This window comes from Astyanax mexicanus, chromosome 9 (genome assembly GCF_023375975.1).
Source record: "Astyanax mexicanus isolate ESR-SI-001 chromosome 9, AstMex3_surface, whole genome shotgun sequence".
Classification (NCBI taxonomy): Eukaryota; Metazoa; Chordata; class Actinopteri; order Characiformes; family Acestrorhamphidae; genus Astyanax; species Astyanax mexicanus.
In genome coordinates this window covers 40,692,955-40,718,532 of record NC_064416.1, presented here as the reverse complement: position 1 = coordinate 40,718,532, position 25,578 = coordinate 40,692,955, and positions in this window count along the sequence as shown.

Here is a 25,578-nt window from a genome sequence, read left to right as displayed (position 1 = left end):
AGGTGTGTGAGATGAGGATGTGTCCGTCTGTGTGAGCAGGTGTTTCTGGACAGTTCAGCCACGGTCCCCTATAGAGAGACACAAAGAGGATTCTCCATCCACATCTGACCTCCTCACAGACGCCCGCCACGCTCACACACCGCCTTCTGATTGTCTGCTTTTTTTCTCCCTCTCTCTCTTTCTCTCTTTTTCTCTCTCTCTCTCTTTTTATCTTTCTCTGAAACCGAGTACAGCACACAACACACTCTCATTCACTGAGTGTCTGAATTTACTTAACGGTGCACTGAAAAAAATTATGCGTAAAATTTACTTTACTTTCTGCATTTGCTTTTTTTTAATAAAAAAAACTTCAACTCGGTTTCAAGACTAATAGTAAGAGTAAATAAGTGAACTGAACTTTCTTTTAGTAAACTTTACTTCATTTATTTTTACTGAATCAGTCCTTTCTTTTAGTAAACTTTACTTCATTTATTTTAACTGAATCAATCCTTTCTTTTAGTAAACTTTACTTCATTTATTTTAACTGAATCAATCCTTTCTTTTAGTAAAGTTTACTTAATTTCTAAATAAATTAAGTAAAGTTACTAAAAGAAAGGATTGAAGCTCTGGAACTTGTAACACTAGTAAAAAAAATAGTGTTTTTAAAATTTTCACAAAATAAAAAAGGGACATTTAAACACTATAACCTATATTTTTTTACAGTAAGTTAACGGCAAACAGTTTGCCTATAAAGTACTGTAGAATTACAGTAATTATATCACTGTGGAAAAATATTACAGCATATTAAGCTACAAAACACAACAATACTTCAGCTTTTTTAGAGTTTTGGCATAAAAAATGCACTATAATAAAGAAATTGTCCGTAACAACAAACACACATGCTTTAAATGTTTGGGGTCTTGAAGTACTAAAAAATTATAGCTAACCAAACACTGCAAATGAAGAGTAGAATACTTCAAAATAAACATCCCGGTTATATATGATAATATATGAATTTTATTTATGTACGATGTTTAACCTTTATTTATTTATTTTTTATTTATTTATTTCCACAAGTGAATACAGGTTTGTCACATTCGGCAAGAAAATATTTTAGTCCATTTTTCATTTGTTGGTTAATACACTTTCAATAACATTTTTATATTGTATTTTATACTGTACAAGACAAAACGTTTGGAGACAACTTCTCATTCAAAGTTTTAATCATTTTTTTTCTACATTGTAAATGAATACTAAAGTGATCCAGACTATGAAGGAACACATAAAGAATCATGTAGTAACTTTAAAACTGTTAAACAAACCAAAATACTCTGTGAGGAAGCTTTTAGATGCTCTTATCTGTATCTGTTTAAGCTGTTAACTTCTGAGGCTGGTCAGATGAACTTATCCTGTACAACAGAGGAAACTCTTGCTCTTACTTTTCTGGGGCGGTCCTGATGAGAGCCAGTTTCATCATAAGGTTTTGATGGTCTTTGACTGCACTTGAGAATACTTTAAAAGTTCTTGATTTTTTTAAAGATTTTTTTTATTTAGTTGAGTAGTTCTTGTGATAACCTGGATTAGAACATTACTCAAATAGAGCTATTATTCACTGTATACCTGTTACTCTACCTCTTCACTACTTTACAACTGATGCTCTTAAACACTTTATTAAGAGACAAGAAATTCAAGTAATTAACTCTTGATGAGTTCAGCACAGTGTCACGCAGCCTGGTTCTCCTTCCACACTACCACACTCCATTTCCCAGAATTCCCCTGATTATGACATCAATAATAACCTTTCACCTTCACCCAATCGCGTTACGCTCCGACGCTCTGATTCACCTGTATTCTGAATTACTTCCGGTTCATTCTTATCTAGCTCCTGTATTTAAGGCGGCCGTTTGTAAACAAACACCGTGAGGTATTGCCGACTCATGTTGCATACTAAGCGTTTTCCTGTTTACTGTTTTTGCCTTCTCGTTACAACCCTGTTTTCGGATAATCGGTTTATGTCTTTTGTTTTGCCCTTTCTGGATTTGATGTATGGTTGGACTGTTTCTCGGTTTCGAACTCGGACTGTATTTTTGACTACGTCTTTGGTTATCGGTGAGATCATTGTTTACCTGGTTATTCTGTTAGCAGTACCTGTTAGCCTTCCTGCTAATAAACCTGTCTGTATTTTTAACTCGGCTCGCGTCACTCCTCACTACCTGGCGTCACACACAGCTGTTAACTGAAAGCCTGAATTCCAGGTGACTCTACCTTTTCTGGAGAAAATCCAACCAAGACTGTCTCTATCTAAATGAGAGGTTCTACTTTAAAGAAGAATCTAAAATATAAAACATATTCTGGTTTGTGTAAAACTTGTTTGTTCATTAAATAATTCCATATGTTTTTCTTCATAGTTTGGACTCTTATCTGGGAAGCTGTTAAGTTGTGAATTCTGAGGCTGATGACTCTGATAAACTTATCCTGTGCAACAGATGGAACACTTGCTTTTCTTTCCTGGGTTGGTCCTGATGAGAGCCAGTTTCATCAAAACATTTTATGGTCTTTTTTTTGTACTAAATAATTACATATGTTTTTCTTCATAGTTTGGATGACTTTATAGTATTTAATCTACAATGCAACATACAATATAACATTATAGGATAACCGTCCTAGAGCCTATTAAAGTCACTGCTGAACATTCTGAGGGTGTTCTGAGGTGTTCAGTTCATATAATTTGAGCTTTAAATCTGAACTTGCAGTGTGAAATGCTATTTAGAGTAAAGAATGCAATTTCAGATACAGCCTCTTTCCTGTATTCACTCCCTCACTCCCTCACTCTCACAACCAGTAGAGGTTATCTGTGGTCATAGTGCAGAACAGTCCAGTAGCAGATTCTTCACTCCTTTCTCTGGGCACTCAGAAAGGATTAGAACACTCTCTTTTGCAGTTGGACGCTTTGGGGAGCCAATCAGCATGACTGGACCTCAGTTGGACCTTGGCCTTATTTGACCTGGCCACTCTGGGGCTGGATGTGATTGTCACTATGAATATGATAGTATAGTATGTGGTCAAATTTTTGTGGAGACCCCTTATAATAAATGTTTTTTTTTTTTTAGCTACATTAATTTGTTGCAATCATTGTTGACACAGATCAGCCTGTTTAGTCTATGTAGAGAAGCATTGTCAGTAAAATAGACAGTAAAGTAAAATAAAATAAGTTGATGCTATTTGATGGGATTTTTTTTATAACTACAGCCTATTTATTTTACTTTAATAGTTAAAAATAGTTCAAAACGAGTGAGCTTAATTTGATTTGCTGGAGTTCAAAGTGTAAAAACTGTACATTTAAGCTGCATTAAGGTGTAATAACTGTCTGTTAAGGCAGATATGCTTTATTTTAATAAGTTGGCACAACTATTATATACATCCAAATGAAGATCTTTGAGTTAAACCAACTTAATATACTAAATAACTGAGTTTAGGCTGTTGCCATTAGCAGCTTCTTTTCCATTGGCTTCTGGCAAAATCTATTTGCATACTGGGTGTGTCCCAATATGACATTTTCTAAAACTCACCATCAGTGTGTAGTGACCCACCCCCCCTTCCCGGGCTACCTTAGGTAAACTTGTAGTTCATATATCATCAATAACTGATGGTCTCTGTGTGGTTTTAGGCTGTAAGAACAAGCAACATCATTTTTCCGAGCTGTAGTAAATCTCTATTGGCTGTGTTCTCAGTCCTGTTCACTCTATTGCTCATTTATGTGAATGAATCTTTTTGAGAATGAACATTTGTTTAACTCCACACAGTATTAAAATGAACCAAAAAATTAGCAACAAATTACCTAAAATTGATTTGAGTAATCTTATTAGGGTTTACACATTAGTGCACATGAGTACTCAAATAAACTAACAATTACACCGTGAACAGGGTAAACAGGGTTAGCACAAGCCACTTGATTTACTCAATCCTATATAACAATGATTATGTGCATTATTCACACTCATAAAAAAATATATATATATATATATATATATATGCTCAAATAATTTGAGTTATCAAACTTAAATGGTTTAAGGCAATGGGGTTTCCTCAACTCATTTGAGTTTATTTAACTTGTCAAGTTTTGTAGTGTAGATAATTTCATGTATTTGTTTGTTTGAGAGTGTTTTCTCCTCCTCAGTAACACAAATGCTGTAAAAGAATCGTAGAGAATTGTCGTGTGATATATTAAGTATCGCAGAATCACTGTATCGGGATATCTTTATTATCGTGGGCAACATATCGTGATAATCTTGATAATATCATATCGGGAGATGCCCTGTGATTCCCTCCAGTAGTTAACCAGGCTTAGGTGCACAAAATAGTGCTGACAGGAGCCAACTAAGACCCAACCACTAGAGCCGGTCAGCTACAGCCACTGCCTGATGCCCAACAGTCAGCCATGGACTCTTTAGAGCATTATTCACCTGCTACACACACACACACTCACACACACACACTGTGTCTCACACACACACACACACATAGTCACACAAACACACACGTGTCATGAGTCTGTTCTTATCCTGTACACCCTATTATTCTTCTCTATTGGAGTGTGTGGCGTGTGTGTGTGTGTGTGTGTGGGGCAGCTGGCCATGCTGGGGTCAGGACTGCTTCTACAGCGGACACACACACACACACACACACACACTCCTCTATTAACGCCAGGAGGCCTCAGCAATGTGCATGAGTGTGTGTGTGTGTGTGTGTGTGTGTGTGTGATTGATCACACGCTTTTACAAACCCCCTGATTAGCTTATTCACGTCATGTCAGGGGCCATTGTGTGTGGCCTGAAGTGTGCCGAGAAGAAAAGGAGAGCTTTTCTATGGGAAACCAGCCACTGTGTGTGTGTGTGTGTGTGTGTGCGTACACGTGTGTACGTGTAGAAAGTTATAATTTACAAAGCCACACACTGAGTAAAACTGCTTGTGGCTACTATTAGTCTTTTCTAAGGTCAACACTGTTATTATAGGTGTATCTATATTTTCCCCCCTCTCTCTCTCTCTTTCTCTCTCTCTCTCTCTTTCTTTCTCTCTCTCTCTCTCTCTTTGATTGTTTACACACTCTGATTGAGAGTGTACAGATCTTTGAACACCAGGCTGAGGTTTTGTTTCTCCTCGCTTCACTGAATCACTGCTCAGAGAGTGCAGAAAGACCATTGACCACCATTATTGGATGGCTTTTACTTATTATTATTTTAAAACAAATCAAATGGAATTCTGTTGAATTATCAGTAAAATCAAGGGTTTCAAATCAGGGTTTGACGGGTCCAACAAAAATATCCAGCCCAAAGTCAGAAGCTTAAACTAGCCCAAAATATACAGCTCTGAAAAAAATAATGAAAAGACCACTTCATTTTCTGAATCAGTTTCTCTGATTTTGCTATTTATAGGTTTATGTTTGAGTAAAACGAACATTGTTGTTTTATTCTATAAACTACAGACAACATTTATCCCAAATTCCAAATAAAAATAATTGTAATTTAGAGCATTTATTTGCAGAAAATGAGAAATGACTGAAATAACAAAAAAACAAAAAAAAGATGCAGAGCTTTCAGACCTCAAATAATGCAAAGAAAACAAATTCATATTCATAAAGTTTAAGAGTTCACAAATTAATATTTTGTGGAATAACCCTGGTTTTTAATCACTGTTTTTATGCATCTTGGCATCATGTTCTCCTCCACCAGTCTTACACACTGCTTTTGGATAACTTTATGCTGCTTTACTCCTGGTGCAAAAATTCAAGCAGTTCAGTTTGGTGGTTTGATGGCTTGTGATCATCCATCATCCTCTTGATTATATTCCAGAGGTTTTGGTAAAATACTATTTGGTAAAATCAAGGACAACATCATTAAGTGGTCTTTCATTTTTTTTGTCACGCGTTTGAAGCAAATGGCAAAACAACTATGAGTGTTTGCTATTTATCTTTAAGTCATTAATAATACTGTAACAGGGGTGTTTTATTTGTTATTTATATCCCAGTCAATGATCTAAAACTTAATAGTAACATAATTAGCAAAAAAAACAAAAAACTTTTGCTTACTCTTTTCTGTTCTTGCTCCACCTAAACTCTCTTCTTTCCTCTTTAACTTTTTTTATTGATTTCTGGTTACATTGCGATTTCTGTCTAATTTTTTTTTAAAGTAGCCAAAAAAAAAAATTGACCCGCCACCCCTGAATTTTCACCCGTGTTTGGAATTTTAAACAAGCCCGATTTAACAGGAAACGCGTGAACCTGGCAACTCTGGGTGTCATACCGTCACTGTCCAATGAAAAATGCGTATCTTTTGTTGGAGTTGATCATAAACAGGATTCTGTTACTGGCCTTCCAACATTGGTTGGAGAATGAGGTAAAATAGACAACAGTGAGACAGTACTGTGTGTACGACTGATTTAATGAGACACAAATAGATAGAAGAGATAAAAAAGTGTCTGCTACCACTATTGTATACTGCTGATTTTACTACAGTCTCTGCGCAGAGCAGTTCTCTTGGATTCTGTTGTTGGTTGGTGAAGAAATCCTAACTGAAATCCTTACTGAAAAACATTCCTTTGGCTGTACAGAAATGCAATCCAACAAAAGCAGAAAAAAATGCTTTTTAAAACCTTGATTTCAAATGGAACAATAAATAAGTGAGTGTCCCAATCCTTTTATCCTCATAGTCTACCTTCACATTCCAGTATTAGGGACCTGTCTTCCTGTGCGTGTGAAGAGTGAATGTGTTGTGGAGGGTTTTGTTGAGTGGAGCACTTTTTCATTCCAAGGCTTTTTCAGTTTCCTTCTGTTTCCTGATCGATCAGTTCTGAAGCTCTTGAACCAGCCAGACTGAACAGGTCACCCAACTAAACACTCAGACCTGCTGCATGTCAAGGAGAAACACAAAATACACTCACCGTCTCTCTCTCTCTCTCTCTATCTCTCTCTTTCTCTCTGCTCAATCATCCTCACTTTTAATTCTTTCACCACTGCAGTTTTTCATTTTCTCAATCCATATTTCACTTTTTCTGTTTCTGATTTTTCTTTCACTGCATGTTTCATTTTGTTTTCATAACTGCACTCGCTCTCTCCCTGTCCCTTACTCTCTCTGTCCTTCTCTCTCTGTCTGTTCACCCCTCTCTGTCCCTCTTTTTCTGTTTCTCTCTGTCTCCCTCTGTCCCTTTTTCTCTCTGACCTGCTCTCACTCTGTCCCTCTCTTTCTGTTCTGTTCTGCTCTCTGTCCCTCTTTCTGTGTTCTTCTCTCTGTTTGTTCACCCCTTTCTGGCTCTGTCCCTTTTTTCTTTCCTTCTCTCTCTCTGTGTCCTGTTCTTTTCCTTTTCTGCTTTCTCTTTTTCTGTCACTCTCTTTCTGTTCTTCTCTCTCTGTGTCCCTCTCTCTGTCCCTTTCTCTCTCCGACCTTCTCGCTCCCTGTCCCTTATTTCTATTTGTCCTTCTCTCTCTGTCCCTCTCACTGTCTGCCCCACTCGTTCTGTTCTGCTCTCTCTCTATCCCTCTCTTTCCCTGTTCCTCTCTTGCTGTCCCTCTCGCTCTGTCATTCTCTTTCTGTCCCTTTCTTTCTGTTCCTCACTCTCTCTTTCTGTTCCTCTCTCTCTGTCTCTCTCACTTTTTGCCCCTCTCTGTCTGTCCCTCTCTTTCTGTTCTCTCTCCGTCCCTCTCTCTCTCTACCATTCTCACTTTTTGTTCCTCTCTCTGTTCTACTCTTACTTTGTCCCTCTCTCCCTCACTCTCTTTCTGTCCTTCTCATTTTTTGTCTCTCTCTCTTTTTCTGTCCTTCTCTCTTTTTCACTCTCACTGTCTGTCCCAATCTTTCTGTTCTGCTCTCTCTCTATCATACTCTTTTTTGTCCATCTCTCTCTCTGTCTCTCACTTTTTGCATTCTCTGTCTGTCCCGCTCTTTATGTTCTCTCTCTATCCCTCCCTCACCCATTCTCAATTTTGTCCCTCTCCCTCTGTCGCTCTCTCTGTCTCTCTCTCTGTCGTTTTCACTTTTTGTCCCTCTTTCTCTTTGTTCCTTTCTGTCATTCTAATGTTTTGTCCCTCTCTTTCAGTCCCTCTTGCTCTGTCATTCTCTCTCTGTCATTCTCTCTTTTCCTTACTCATTCTCTCATTCAGTCTCCTCCCCACTCTCAATTACTTTTTTTGTATTCTTTTACTCTCATTCCCCCACTCTTATGCTCTCTCTCTCATTCATTTATTCATTCATTTTTATCTCTCTTTTCCCCAACACTCATGCTTTCGTTCTCATTCTTTTATTATTTCACTATTTCTGTCTTTCTCTCATTCACTCTATCTATCTCTCTCTTACTATTACCCCCTGCTTCATTCTCTCTTTAACTCTTCCCTTTTTATCTTATCTTGCTCCCAAACTCTCAATTTGTCTTTCTCTCAATCATTATGCCCCTTCTTTCCTTCATTCTTTTGCCTACTCTTTCTTTCTACCATTGCTTTACTCTTAATCCCTCTATCTCTCCTTTCCTGTATCCGCCATGGGGTTCTTCACTTTTCCCCTTCTTTATGTTTTACCCCCACTTCACTCTCTCTCCATTTCCTGTTCATTCACTCTTATTTGTTCCTTCTATTATTTATTCTTTCTGTCTATCTCTCTTTGCATCTACTCTCTCTTACCCCTATTACCCCCTACTTTCCTTACTCCCTTTTTCTCTGACTTTACCCTTTGCATCGCCCCCACCAATATATCTTCTTGGTATATATCTTTTTGTATGCTTCTTTTCCCTCCATCCCCCTCTCTCTTTCTTTCTCTGTGCATTATGTGCAGTTTGATACTACAGCCTGTCTGTTGACCTGGCCCCTGTTAGTTTCTCTCTCTCTCTGTCTCTCTCTCTCTCTCTCTCTCTCTCTCTCTCTCTCCGCAGTGTGCGGTCGCTCGGCTCTGTTTACAGCGGCCGGCTGCATTCAGATCAGACCTGTGACCTTTCCGAGTATCAAAGCTCAGCTCTGAGCGTGACCCAGGAGAGCAGAGCCCAAAAAACACACAAAAACACAGTATTAATTGCAGGCTTCAGTTCAGAAGGAGAGAGAGAGAGAGAGAGAGAGAGAGAGAGAGAGAGAGAGAAAGAGAGAGAGAGAGAGAGAGAGAGAGAGAGGGCTTTCCTCTTGACCCTGAACATCAAACTCTCTCTCTGGTCTACAGGTGCTTTGAACTGTGCTCCTCTGAGAGATGTTTAAACCTGTGCTGTAGATTTTACACAGAAGAAAAAAAAACAGCCATGATCCCAGAGATTTTCCCTCCACTGAAAAAATCTGTGTGTACGGATGCAGCAGTTACTGCATACTACAGTTAACCTCTCCAGGCTCCACCCACAAATATATTCTTTTGAAGCTGCAGTCGCATGCAAAAGACTGGACACACACTATATCGTCACAGTCCAATGAAAAACACTCGTCGCTGTCTTATAAACTCTCAGTGGAAGTCAATGTAAAAAGAGTTTATTTCAGGTCATTTTGAAGAGTTTCTATTGGTCCGTTCATCAAGAAATGTTGGCACAGTGTAAGGAACAGTTTGTCTGTTCAAATTATGTAGTAAATTAAAAATCCACAAAAATGGAGATAAGTGTTTTTCATATGACGATTTGGTCAAACGTATTGGGGCACATACTCATATACTCAAATTATGTTTCTATTTTCCAAAAAATAGATTTATTTTCCTGCATATGTTGGAGTAACTGTCTGTACTGTAAAAAGAAAAGCTTTATACTGGATTTTGCAACATTTCTGTCAGGACTGGATGGATAAATCATCATTCCAGAGAAGCCATTTCCACTCTCCCAAAACTCCCCAAAAATATGAGGGGCATTAAACACCTCTAGTCAGTTCATGTTTGACATTAGGACTGGAGCCTTCAAGGGTTAAGGTATCTGCTTAACCCTCCTGTTATGTTCCTTTTTCAGGAACAGCAATGGTGCTCCAGGGTCATATTGGCCCTGTGCATGTTTAATTGTCCAAAAGATGTCTGAAAAAAATCCCAACAAGCAGTGAAAATATAATCATTATAAAGTCCATTACTAATTATTATCAATATAATAAATATTCAGTGCAATGGTGTTCCTTATCTTATAATGGTAATGGTTCAATTAGGATTATTCAGACATTTTTCATTAAAAAAAAAACATGTTCAAAGTTTTTTTTTAATGTTTCACTACTTTATTATTTTAGAAAGATAAAACATAAACATAAAACAGTAAAGTTACCCCCAGACAGCTCCAACCAATCAGAGGAGACGATGTGCTCACATGGTTTATTGGTGTGTATTTTGGTGTGTTTAGTTATATTTATGCCTGTGTGAAAACAAACCAAACAGAGGGAGAAGTAAGTAAACAAGTAAACAAACTCATAAATTGATCTGGACTATAGAAACTTTCACAACTACAGGTGTGAAAACACTCTTTTATATTCAGCTAATTAAATTCTACTTCAGAAATCCTTACAACCAAAATGAGTAAAAAAAGATTGCTCTTTCCAATTTATTATGCATTCTTTATTCCAGCGCTCCACGTTGGCTTTATCCCCCTCAAACATACAACCATATACTGGTATTTTAATTGACACCACTAATATAAATATTTAAATATCCACTATAAAAAAATTGTCTTAAGAAGATCATGTGTGATTAATCGCAGTTAATCACAGAATATTGTCTTGATTAATCTGATAAACATGATACATAATGGAGTCTTACTGTCTACAATCAGATAAAAGCCAAAATCCTACAAATAAACTTCTAATTTATAATTTTTAATCATTCATTCATTTATTTATTTCCTTTTTCACACTGTCCCAATCTTTTTTAAATTTCTGAAAAAAAAACATATTATTGTTTTGCAGTATTTTAAAAGAATACCAAATATTATTATTATTATTATTATTATTATTATTATATATATATATATATATATATATATATATATATATATATATATATATATATATATATATTTTTTTTTTTTTTTTTTTTTTTTTTAACACTGTCACATTTCAGCCACAAACCCCTTTACATAAAATTCAGTGCTGGTCCAAACCAAACGTCACTCCAGGAGAGAACCACTGTCTGCAACAAATCTCAGCTCTCAAAAAAAAGCTAAAACTGAGCTGGAGAAAATAACAAAGTGAACAAAAGGAAAGATGTCAAAGTCGTTCTGTTAAGTGTGGAACATTAAAAAACGTGCTCTTAAACAGCTCCGGGATAAAAAAGCCCAATCATTCACTTTTGGTTCAGAGGATTCGTTGAAAGCTGATAGCACAATGGCTGAAACGATCTGCCGCTCAAAGAAAGGCCTTTTCAGATTCGCTACCGTGTAGAACGTGGGGAAAAAAACAGTGACCTTGACTTTGGAAAGATTTAAAACTCATCTTTTCTCCTCAGAGACGCGTTTGACTCTCCCTAAGCTGTCCCGCTTACTTTAAACTCTGGCTTTTGATTCCGTTTGGTAAACATTAATTAGAAGGGCTGGTTCTGACCGCCATGCTCTGAGCGCTTGTGGCTGGATTGTCTGAGGAGAATAGAGAAGCTTGTCTGAGGGATCCCTGAAGTACGTGTGGGTTTTAAGGGCAGTTAATAGGTGTTCGGTTCTAATCCGGAAGTGTAGTCTGGAATACCGATGTATCTTGTGGGTACAATATCCCTGGCAAATTCTCTCTTTTCCTGCACTCTCTTTCTCTGCGTCATCTATAGATAAATCAAGCTTAAATCTGACCACACAATTTAAATGAAAGGGAATTTTTACCTCAATCTCTATAATATCCCTATAACATGTACTGTGTTCTGCTATCTTGACATTTGTGTTCTACATCTGTGTTCTACATCTTGACATGATTGTAGATCATATGTTTAATTTTGCTGTTTTCAGGTGTTGGACAATGAAACTGAAACACCTGGTTTTAGAGCACAGTAATTTATTGTGGTGACGGACAGTTCTGGTGGAAACAGGAGAGTTGAGGTGCACATTGAATTCTGCCGTGATTTGGGCAGCCGTGGTTTTATGTTTTTTGGATACAATCCGGGTTAGCACCCGGACATCCCTTTCAGACAGCTTCCTCTTACAGCGTCCACAGTTAATCCTGTTGGATGTGTTTGGTCCTTCTTGGTGGTATGCTGACATTACCCTGGATACCGTGGCTCTTGATACATCACAAAGACTTGCTGTCTTGGTCACAGATGCTCCAGCAAGACATGCACCAACAATTTTGTCCTCTTTTGAACTCTGGTATGTCACCCATAATGTTGTGTGTATTGCAATATTTAGAGCAGAACTGTGTTCTTACCCTGCTAATTGAACCTTCACGCTCTGCTCTTACTGGTGCAATAATGTGCAATTAATGAAGATTGACCACCAGGCTGCTCCAATTTAGCCATGAAACCTCCTGCATTAAAATGACAGGTGTTTCAGTTTTTTTGTCCAACCCCTGTATATTGCTATATTGCTATATAAATTTGACTGTGGGCTGTGATTGGTTAGGCATTCAGGAGCTGAACTGAAGATATGAGGGCATTTTAGTTGGTTTAATGGGTCTATGATCCGGATCAGTTGATGAGTTTGTTTATTTGGAGCTTTTTTCCCTCTGTTTGGTTTGGTTTCACACAGGCACAAATCAAAACGCACCAAAATACTCACCAATAAACAATCTCAAACACATTAAGAGACAAGAAATGTAAGTAATTAACTCTTGATGAGTTCAGCACAGCTGTTAACTGAAAGCCTGAATTCCAGGTGACTCTACCTCATAAAGCTGACTGAAAAAATCCAGCCAAGATGTGCAAAACTGTCTAAACAAGAGGTGTTACTTTGAACATAAAACATATTCTGGTTTGTTTAACACTATTTTCATGTTTTCCTTCATAGTTTGGATGACTTATTATTATTAATTTACAATACAGAATATTTGAAAATATTGAAAAAACACTGAATTTAAGATGTGTCCAAACTTTTGACTGGTGCTGTGTAATACTGGGTTACTATAGTAGAGGATATCTGTTTTTGTGAGTATTTCTGATGCCCATTAGGAGCCATGAGTGGAGGAGATCTCTTAGAGCCACTGTGCACAGCTTCTGTTCAGCTCTCCAGGGCCAAACCTACACACACAATAACACATACACAAGGCCATCAGATGAGGGATACGTGCGTGTGTGTGTGGGTCCCTGGCCGAGGCCTCACACTCACCCTCTCTCATCGATCCCCTGGCTTGTAGCCCAGTCCAATGTAGGACTGTGTGTGTGTGTGTGTGTTGTGCAGGTGTGAGTCAGTATTAGCACATGGATGTCAGGGGACGTGTGTGAGGCTGTCTGCTGAAGCTACAGCATTGTACGTATTTAAAGAACAAATATGTTGTGGCCCTGTGTATATGAGAGGATTGTGTGTGTGTGTGAGTGTGTGTGTGTGTGTGCGTGTGATGTGAGTAAAAGAGAGATATAGACAGAGACAGAGAGAGGGATGAGAGATATTACAGAATGAAGGTGAGGGAAATACTGTAGATTAAAGAGATAGATAAATATAAAGAAGGAGATGAAGATGAAGAGAGACAATCACAGAAATTATGAGAGTGTGATAATAGTTAAAGAAAGAGTGAGAAAATAGAAATAGAGACATTGATAAAGAAAGAGTAACAGAAAAAGAGAGAGATTGAGGTAGATGTAGAGAGAAATAAAGAGAGAGAGAGAGTTTAATAGATGGAGAACAAGTGAGATACAGAAAGAAAAATGAAAAGAGAAAAAGATTGAGGTTGGAATAGAGAGAAAGGGGTAGAGAGAGATAAAGAGAGAACAAGATATGGATAACAAGAGAGAAGTGTAAAGAGAAAGAGAAATAAAAAGAGAAAGAGATAAAGAGATGGTAGATGTAGAGAGAAATAAAGAGAGAGAGTTAAATAGATGGAAAACAAGTGAGATATGGAAAGAGAAATAAAAAAAGATTGAGGGATAGAGATAAAGGGGGGGTAGAGAGAGATAAAGAGAGAGTGAGACTTGGATAAAAAAGAGAGAAGTAAAAAAAGAGAAAAAAGAAATGAAAATAGAAAGAAATAAAAGATTAAGGAGGGTGTAAAGAGAAATAAATAAAGAGAGAGAGTTAGAGAGATGGAGAACAAGTGAGATATGGAAAGAGAAATGAAAAGAGAAGGAGATAAAGAGATTAAGATAGGTGTAGGGAAAACAAAGAGAGAGAATTAGAGAGGTGGAGAACTAGTAAGGTATGGAAAGTGAAAGAGTAATGAAAATAGAAAGAGTTTGAGGTAGGGGTAGAGAGAGAAAGAGAGAGAGAAAGAGATAGTAAAAGAAAGAGATGGATTACAAATGAGATAGAAAAGAGAAAGAGATAAAGTGATTGAGGTAGAAGTAGAGAGAAAAAGAGAGAGAGTTAGAGAGATGGAGAACAAGTGAGACAGTGATCCGGTATAACACAGCTTTAGTCCAGTGGAGGAGAGCTCTTGCTAATGAATATTCATACAAGCAAACATGTCGCCTCTGATTGGCTATCAGCACTGCGACACCAGGAGACAGCGAGACGAACAACAGTTAGAAACATCTTGAAATAAAGACATTTTTACACTAATAACAGTCTTTACAATGTCATATGTTACTTTACAACATGTGTAAATCATGCTAAGCGCAGTTCAGCCACTGACTTAGTTTTAGTTTTAGTCTCTATAAAATACAAAATTCACCGGAGATCCTATTATGAAAAAAAATAAACACACGTTGAGACAGGTGCTTTTCCTGATCGACTCATTTTTTTTTCGGAATTTTTACGTTTACTAGCTACTGCAGACAATGGAAGTTGTGTAAGAGCTTTATATGCAGCATCATATACAACTCAGAGAGACCTATAGTATTTCACAAAAGAACAAGAAAAAGTGGATTTTATCAGAAGGACACCTTTAAACTCCATTTCCAAAGCTCAGTTTATTTCCATTGCTATATTTTCCACCTGTAAGCTGTTAACCAATAAATTGTTAGCTAAAAATCACCCAATCTAAATGATTTTTCTATATTCTATCACAATATACTTTTACAATATACTAATATATGTTTTATACAATACAAAAATTACTTTTTTTTATTTTTAATGCAAAATGTTGTACAATGGATTTTGTACAATTTACAGTTATAGTCTGGACCTGATAAGCTTAAATGGTTAAAAAATGAAAGGAAATAATAGGGGTGGGTGTTCTAAAACTTTTGACTGGTAGAGTTAAAGAGAGATTCTCCCCCTTCTGTTATCACTCTCACCAGCAGCTCACTCTCTGCATTCTCTCTTCCAGTAAATGTGAATCAGGTCGGAGAGAGACGGTTCCTAAAGAAGCAGCTCCTGTATGTAAATGACTGGTAATTACAGGATGATTGACGGCTCGGCTCACAGCTCTTCAGGTGATCTCTGTGATCAGCGGGACTGTGATGATGGTGCAGTAATAATAGTGTGTGATTTGTGAACGATCCCTCGAAGCCGAATCATTATCATTTCCTGGTGGCTTCTTCAGTTTAAGCGCGGTGGCGGCGGCGTCACGCTGAGCTGTAGGGAATGGTTTTCTGGTGAACTGCGGAACGGTGAGGGGGAGCAGGGGTGCGGGCCCGCTGCTTTCTGCCGGTGCCCAATCACATGCCCCATTGCCCCTGTGCCACTGTGAAATAGGCCTCCGCAAAACATCGCATCAAATTGTCCCGCCACGTCATTGGCTGACAGACCCATCCATCACAGCCGCAGTAAAAGATGCTGGACCGGAACTCGTTCACCTGCCCTCCTGTGACCGCAGCTCTGTCCGATTTCATCTACCTGCTGTACTTTACTTCACTTTACTCTGATCAGATCACTACACTGCAGATCAGGAGCGCACTCTGTTTGGTGTGCACTAGATAACCTGATCCAGAGCCGTCCAAATATTTGTGGACACTAGGGATGCAACGGTTCTCTGTATTTTATCGAATCGCTTCGTTCGGCCTGTTCAGTGCGCGCACTAACAGAGTGAACGAACGATCTGGTACCGAATGACCAGGGGGAGGCGCTGCTGAGCGTGTGCTGTTGGGGGGCGGAGTGCTCCTCCTTCTCCACACCACATCAAGTATAATTTATATAGTTTAATTTTATTTTGTTTTCAAAACAAAATTTTCTCGTCCAATTCAGTTAGTTTTAATTCGTTTTTAAGGGTGGGTTTGTTAGTTTTTATTAGTTTTTACACATCAAATCAGATAGATCAATCTGAGAAACATATAGACAAACTCAAAAACTCAATAAACTCTACAGGTTTCACTAATTTTCACCAAAATGATCAATTATGAGTGACTGCGAGAGAGAGAGATTTATTCTCTCATATTCTAATCTCATTCCGCAGTTTTCTCAGTGTTTTCTCGTTATTTTGCGGTTAGCGTGAGCACTGTAAACAAGAACTAACACCACGGACCGAGAGGTGCCGCCGCGTTGCCGCTGTTGTGCCGAATCCGACTCCCCGCAGAATACAGCTCCGCTTCGCGAGCAGATTTGGCACAACACCGCCCGCTGTAAAACTGCTGGAGTGGAAACAGCGCTTATAAATAAATTAACAAACACAAAAACGAAGGGTATTCTATCAGTATTTTCAGTTCGTTTTAGTTAGTTTTATAAACTCTCAATACAGTTCCAGTTAGTTACCTTTTTTCTTTTAATTACCGTTTTTATTAGTTTCAGTTAACGAAAATGTTTTTTTTTACTTTCAGTATTAGTTTGTTTTCGTTAATGTTAATACTTGGTTACTTGGTTGTATTGTGATTATCACGCTAGAGCTTTATATAAAATAAAAATAGCATGTACACAGACTATTTTCTGGGAGCCCAGGTCTCGGGTCAGGTCGGATTCAGGCAGAGAATCTGAGCTTTAATATTGACATTTTGAAACCGAACCGATACCGTGGCACAAGAACTGCAATACGAACCGAACCGTGGCCACACTGTACCGTTGCATCCCTAGTGGACAGCCTTTTTAAATGAATGCATTTGTCTACTTGAAGTTGCTATCATTGCTGACACAGATGGGCAAATGCTCACACACACACACACACACATACAGCTTGTCTATTCTCAGAAGAGAGCAATAAACATAAACCTATCACTGCAAAAAATGTATCTTAGAAAGTAAAATTATGTAATATCAATGCAGCAAATCTTTCTTTTCTCTGATACGTCTTAATAAGCATTGTTACATTATTTTAAATAATTTTAAGTCAAAATTAGCACAAAGTCTTCGTTTAAAAATGGGATTTTTTTTCTTGATTTAGTTCTTACTTCACTAATTGTGAGTCTTATTGCTTATCTTAAAACAAATTACATATATTTTTGTCTATTTTTGCCGGTGGAATGTTTGCAATGTATTTGCACTGTGGAATAATGGTAATACAATCAATACATTGGCAATCAGTTGGTTAATTAATTGGGCATCATAGGCACGCTTTGTGCCCCACCGCAACCTTCCAAATCCAGAATTCAAAGTGCAATTCATTCTGTTCTGGGCAAGAAAGTGTGTGATTTCTGTAGTATGTATTCTTCAAATTGCCCTATCTTTCACACTATAAGGTGAACGAAAAATCCTCTAATTTTCGCAAAAATCGTCAGTGCGTCTCATAATCTGGTGTGCTCCTTATGTATGAATTCTACCAGTCAGGTTCTAAGGAGCAGCAAAGCCACTCCACTGAAATACAGAGTTATACAGGAAAATCAGTTTAGTTCTCCAGCAGTAGTAGCATTAGCCGCTAACTGCGCTAGCTCAGAAGTGAGTATTATCAGCCTGTAGCCTGCTGCTAACCCCAGCTAGCGCCGCTGGATAAGCATAAGCCGCTAACCGTGCTAAGCGCTAGCTCTTTTGCCGTTTAGAGGTAAGTATTATTGGCTTGTAACCTGCTGCTAACCCTGGTGAGCACTGCTGGAGCAGCATAAGAATTTACCGCTAACCATGCTAAGTACTAGCTTTTTCTCCATTCAGAGGTGAGTATTATCGGCCTGTAGCCTGCGACTTTATCGTGTTAAAACAAGCTACATGGGAGGAAAAGCTAGATAATATCACCCTGGCTTACCGGAACACTCAGGATTCCTCAGAGTAGTGCTGTCGGGTGACGGTTAGCCCCAAACCGTGGCTAGTGTTAGTCTTAGTGGAAATCTGGAAATATAAGCTTACTGTAAATAAACAGAGGCACTTTAACTACTGACATATACAGTTTTCAGGGAAGGAATCTGTGTAGATTAACATCCAGCACTGTTTGACTTTAAAATATGTATATTTTAAAAAAAATTACAGTTTTATTTAATTAGCTTAGCTCAGCTTTATAGATCTCACCATCCAGCGGACACCTTAGAAAGACATTTATCCATGGCGGCTCTATGCCACAAAGGTCACCAAATCATTATGGCCCAACTATTTGTCCAGTTTTAAAGATTATCTAACAGACATATGTTGACACGTTTTATTCAACAAGCATGAGCAACTGTAGCATAGCACAGAATAAGACACACCCACCTACATACAGTGTAACCCAGAGGAAAATTGTATTGCTTAAATGTTGCTCTATGATGTCTCAGGAGACATATTTGTGATTCTCCCTTGTCTCATTTAGATATCAACTTTGTCACAGATGTTTCTCCTAAAATTGCCTAGGAGAAATAAATTTAGACAAAAATGAGACATGAGATCTTCTGAAATCAGATTTTTTATGCTTAATTGTGTAATTCATGTTCTGCGTTGTTTAGGTATAGTCTATTAATTTCGGAAGCTTCTTCTTGGAAAGATTTTTTTTTCATGGTCTACTTTTATTTAAGCTTTTCTGTATTTAGTAAACTATTACTGTTATTTTTTTATCAAATCTGAGCACAATGTAAGACTGTATTGAGATCTGTAGTAAAACTCAGGAGGAGATGCATGTGAGATTATGGAAGTCTTTGTCTCAGGAGAAACATCTGAGCAGCAGGAGATTTAAAGTAAAATCTCTCTTGGGTTTCCATCTAATCTCATATCTGTCTAGGAGAAACAACAGAGACATTAAGGAAATCTCCTTTTTAATTTTTCTTTCCTATGGGAACTGGTGATATGTAGCACCAAAACATTTCCACCATCATTATCATTATGTGTCATTTAACCTTTATTCACTTCTAAGAACAATTCTTTTAATTCTGCTAAACATTTTTTATAAGAATAAACTACAAAAGTATAAGTACAGCATCAGCTGAAAAACTGCTGGTTGAACCCACTGATCGTTAAATTTTGATCAAAAGTAAAATGCCATCTCACTCAACCTGCATGAAAACAGAGACTTTTCCATGCTGTAAAAAAAAAGCAGTGAATGAAGAGCTCCAGACCCGGTCACTTCAGCGCCGCTGAAACCCAATATGCAATGATTCACAATAGCCATTTTCAAAAGCTGCTAATTTCTAATAATGCCTTTCATTTTGGTGTCAAGGGTGCAGCTAAAGTACCACAAATGTAACTCATGGAAAAATGTATTACCATTAAACAATCACCATCTCAAAAGAGAAGTTTGCTCACTCCTGCCGTATGGATTTTTCCAGGTGGAAGTGGCGAGAGGAAGCGAATAGGGCTTCGTTTAAAAGTGAGTAATTGAATTGGGATCAGGAGTGCAGGAAAGGAGGAATGAGATGGTGGAAAGTGGAAGAAAGTAATGATTTCCTCTGGAATGGCTGAATCAGTACAACTCAGTGTAAACAAACATTTTCTGCTGAAGTGTAAAATGAGCTAATTGTTTTTTAATGAAGGATCAGGTGACACGGATCAGCATTAAATCTAGACTGTTCAGATTCATACTGGATTAAAGTCACTGCACAAACATATAATACTGTCATCTAGTAAAAAAAAAAAAACACTTTAATACATAATTATTAAAGATAGGACTACATAAATTACAAAAAGTAGATTCATACTGGATTAAACTGTTACTGCCAGATGGTGAGAAAATAAATATTTCAGATTGATACTGTTCTATATTCACATTACAATTATCACCATTACGACTACAAAAACTTCACTAAGTAGATTCATACTGAATTAAAAAGCGACTCTACAATTATTATCGGTAAATCTACAGAACCTTAAATCTATAGGTTCATATTTAATATAATCAGCAGCTAAAAAACTAGGTTTATTAATAATATCCCAATGATAATAAAAATATATCCCAATAATATATAATATATAACGATTTTTTTATTATTAAAACATTTTCTAAACAATAAAGTTAAGGTCCTTTGAACATGCAATGTATTAAATAAAAACAGTTTAAGAACATTCAGAAAATGTAACATTTTTAAACGTTCTAGTAATAACAATGTCATGATAGCACAGGACTCACAGATACACACACAGGAACAAAATATGATACTTTATTACAGTAAGTATCAATAGAAAAAAATGGTAAAAAAAAAAAGCAAGGTCAATCACCAGTGAACATCAGCAAGACACATACCATAAACGAGAAACAGTCCGACGGTCATACACAGGCAAGGATATATCATATCAGAAGGCAGACATGAATTAGGGTTGTAAAAAAAAACAGAAAAAGTTTGATAACGAGAAAATAAACCAGGCAAGGGATAAACACATTGTGGAGTGGTAAACCGAAGGTATATTTACATGGGTATGGACAGGTGAATTCAATATTCTGGTGATTGGCGTTCTGGGTATCGTAGTCCAGAGACGGGAGAACGCAAGCAGAGCTGAGAGACAGAAGCGATTTTGGTGCCAAGTGTGACAAACACTGTCAATGTTTTCATTCGAAACTTCTACCATATATTTCTCACACTATAATCCTTTAATTTTCTCAAAAATCAACATTGCGCTTTATAATCCGGTGCGCCTTATGTATGAATTTTACCAGTCAGGTTATTGAGAAGCAGTAAAGCCACCCCACTGATGTCCAGCGTTATACAGGAGTTTCAGTGATGTTTCTTCAGTACTAAGGCTGGAACAGCATTAGCATTGGCCACTAACTGCGCTAAGCGCTAGCTCTTCTGGTGTTCAGTGGTGAGTATATCGGACTGTATCCTGCATGTTTATCATGTTAAAACAAGCTACGTGGAAATAACAGCTAGCTGATAGCACCTGACTTAACAAAACACTTAGGGTTCCACAGTGTAGCACTGTTGGGTGGTGTTAACTAGCGCTAAGCACAGCTAGCGCTTTGAAACCGTGCTAACCGTGCTATTGAAAACAACATTGTAAGTCTAAGCTTACTGTAAATAAACCGAAGTGCTTTACTCACTCAAATGAACAGTTTTCAGAAGAGAAATCTGTGTAGATTAACATCCAGCTTTCGTTTGACTTTGAAATATATATATTTTTAAGAATTACAGTTTTCTTTTCTTAGCCCAACCCTCCCCCTCTTGCTAAATTAGACATGGAAAACCCCTGTTCCTTACTATTGTTGCTTAAAGTGCGCCTGATAATTTGGTGCGCCTTACGTATAAATATACTGCAGACCAGAAAATAGATGTTCACTGATAGACGTGCGCCTTATAATAAAGTGTGCCTTATAGTCTGAAAAATAGGGTAATTAATGCATTTGGCTACTGCTGACATAGACACTTGTTTAGTCCCTGTAGAGTATTGCCAATAGAATAGGATTCTGGTATGATGGAGCTCAATATAATAGTTGGGGAAAAGGTGGATTGCTTATATTGTATGTAGCTGAATCTAATTTCCATGGTTATGAGGTAAAGACTCTTTTTCTTAATAAAAAAAATGTAAATTAGCAAATGTCTCAATAGTTTTGTCCATATTGTTTGTGTGAGTGTAAATTGATACAATTGGCGAAGGTTGAGCCTGACAAAAAATGCAGAATATATAGGACACTGGGTGGCATTTAGGGGTAAATAAAAAAAAAGTGTGTTTGTATGTGTGTGTGTGTGTGTGTGTTAGTGTGTCTGTGTGTGCATCAGTGTGATTCTCAGTAGAGTGCACAGAACTGTCAAGGTGATTCAGTGTTCTGAAACCTGTCATTTCTCTCACCTCCACTCTCTCGCTAGGTGGAGTCACCGGTTCAGAGCATTGCACGCTACAGCTGCAAGGGTCACACACACACACACACACACACACATACACACACACACTCACACACACTGCGAGAGCACTATCATCTACACAAATGCGCTAGGGAACCATCCCCAGTAGGACCATCCAATGATCACACAGTTCAATCATCTATCCCACATCCATCCACATACAATAGCTACCAGTCAGCCAAGCAACAACAACACCACATCAACACTGCAGCCATATCAACACACAGCACTAAAACATATGCAGTAACTCAGGAATTATGGGTATCCATATCTTCATTGAACATTAAAACCAATGACATTGATTATCTGGTCAAAGTAGTCCCTGTTAAGCAGTGTGGTCTACATTCTAGGCAACACTCAGTTGAAACAGGAGACTCCAGAGGCGAGAATATGAAAGAAGCCCCATGAAACTCCTCATATGGGGGCAATACATGATACCAGGATAATTTGTTAAAATGTTGACCTTTTGGTCACATGACAACATTCCACTGAATTGATCAAAAAAAGATGGTGGGAATCCCAGTTTCTACAGCCAGTCCAGAATCAGAAACATGGGCCAAGTAAAAATTCTCATCCAATTTTATATTTAAAACTAAACTTGAAAAAGTTTTAGTACCCCTGATAATCTTCATGATTTTCCATTATAAACCATTGGTTGTTTAGATCAGCATTTCCAGTTAAATACATATATCTTATAGCAGACAAACACAATTATATTTGAGAAGTGAAATGAAGTTCATAGGATTCACAGAAAAGAAAGCATGCAATAATTCTTTATAATAAACTAATAATTAGGCTATCAATATTTAGTAGATCCTCTTTTTTTTCTTCAGAAAAACAGCCTCTAGGCTTCTGGTTGAAGGAGTTTTGGATCATTTTTCTTTACAAAATATTTAAATAATCTCCGGTTTCTGATCATGAATAGCCTGTTTTAAATCACACCACAAATTAATAATAATATTCAGGTCTGGGGACTGAGATGATCTGAGATGATCATTCCAGAACGTTGTTCTTGTTTCTCTGCATGAATTAATGCTTTAGTAGATTGTGAGCAGAGTTTAATGTTTAGGGTCGTTGTCTTGTTGAAGTATCCAGCCCCGGCACTTTAACTTCAGCTTTCTCACTGATTCTTCAACATTGTTCTGAAGAATCTGCTGATATTGACTGAAATCCATGAGACCCTCAACTTTAACAAGATCTCCAGTACCTGCACTGATCCCACAGCCCCACAGCATGATGATCCACCACCAGATTTTACTGTGGGGAGCAGTAAAGTGTTTGTGTTGGAATGCTGTGTTCTTTTTCCTCCATGCATAAATAACCGCCCTCCAAATAACTCAATTTTAGTTCCACAGCATTATTCTAAAATGTTGGAAAGTTGGCTTGTTCAAATGTGCTTTAGCTTTAGCATACCTCAAGCGACTCTGTTTGTGGCATGTGTTTAGAAAAGGCTTCTTCTGCATTAATTACTCTCCCATACAGCCTCTCCTTATGTACAGTGAGCTGAATAGTGAATAGTGAACGATGCACAGTGACTCCATCTGCAGTAAGATGATGATGTAGGTGTTTGGAGCTCTGGAGGTCTGTGGTTGATTAGGACTGTTCTCTCCATCCTTCTCCTCTGATTATCTGAGATTTTTCTTGTTCTGACACTTCAGGTCTTAACTAGAACGGTGTCTGTGGTTCTTCCATTTCCTCACTCTGTTCCTCACAGTGGAAACTGCAGCTGAAATCTCTGAGATTATTCAGCTTTTTATATACTTCCTCTAAAAACACGATGTTGAACATTTTTTTATTTTCAGATCATTTGAGAGTTTAAGTGTTTTAAGGCTCCCATGTTGCCACTCTTTAGAGGAAAACTTGAAATTTTTCACCTTAACCCTTTCTCATAATTGGATTCACCTGTATGAACATAGGTCAAGGGTTAATGAGCTTTCCAAACAAATGTTGTGTTCCAATAATCAGTCAGATTCAAATCAATAAAATGACCTAATTTTGCCTAAAGAATTATTGCAGACTTTCTCAAAATCCTCCAAACTTCATTTCGCTTCTCAAATATCACTGTGTTTGTCTGCTATATGATATATTTAACTGAAATTGCTGATCTGAACAACCAATGATTTATAAAGGGAAATCATGAACATTATCGGGGTGCCCAAACTTTTTTATACCACTGTATCTGTTTCATCTGTAATGGGTGCATCTTAAAGTAGCTGAATTGTTCCTTCTCCAGCTACAGGAGAAGAGAGGTGTCTGATAAAGTGTCCAATGTGTGGACAGAGAGAGAGAAGCAGAAAGAGAGAGAGAGAGAGAGAGAGAGAGAGAGAGAGAGGTTTTAGCTTCAGGTCATTTTGAGGGTCAATTACATTCAAAGCCTGGAACTCCCAACCCCCATCCCAATCACACACACACACACACACACTTTTTTGCCATTTTGCTGTTTCTAACAGGGCACGTTACCTGTTTGGTCCTGAAAACACACACACACACACACACACACACACACACACACACACACACACACACACACACACACACACACACACACACACACACACACACCCTGGCATGCACAAACATGCCTCCATGTGTTTTACCCACTCAAACACTTTCAAATGCAATTTCACATAGACAACACAGGAGCAAGAGCCCTCAAACACACACACACACACACACACAGACACACATACACTAATGCATCATGTAGATATATGAAGGCATATACATGGACACACACACACACACATACTGACAAACCTTCATGACACACAGCCCACACACCTGCCCACATATGCGCATTTGCCCTCAGGTGAGTGTTAGAGAGCCTCGGGCAAAAGAGAGAGAGAAAGAGTGAGAGAGAGAGAGAGAGAGAGAGAGAGAGAGAGAGAGAGAGAGACATGGGGTTAGAATAATATAGAGGGATCAAGAAGGAGTAGTGATGCAAGTAAAGAGAAAGAAAAAAAGGAAGATAGGAACCGAAAGAGTGTGAGAAAGAGAGAGAGAGAGGTAAGAAAAAGAGGACAGGATATCTTCTCAAAATACTCTTCTTTTATTCTCCTTTCAGTATATCTCTATTTGTGTCTCTCTGTATCTCAGTCTGTTCTGTATGTTCTAGAGGTGGGCGGATCGATCCAAATATCAATAATATCGATACCAACGCTGGTATTGGTATTGAGCAATACTCGTGTAAAAATATCGATATTCAAGCTTTTTTTCTCTGCCGCACGCACTGACTGCTTCGCATGAGATTCACCACAGTCTACTCTCTGGTCTCTTGCGTCACGTGGCTCAGCCTGGCCCTGCCCACTCAGCGCTCTCCATGAGTTGACACGAATCTACCTCAGGAGATTTGTGTTGAGTGATATTTTTTTACACTCTGTTAATTTAAGAAAAAAAAACTGAAAGAACTGCACTGAAAGAAAGAAAATTCCTTTTTTTAAGAAAAGATGTCTAGAATTAGAAAAGATGTGTAGTGAGGGTAAAATTTTTATTTTATTTTTTTAAAGACATATATTTTCCTAAT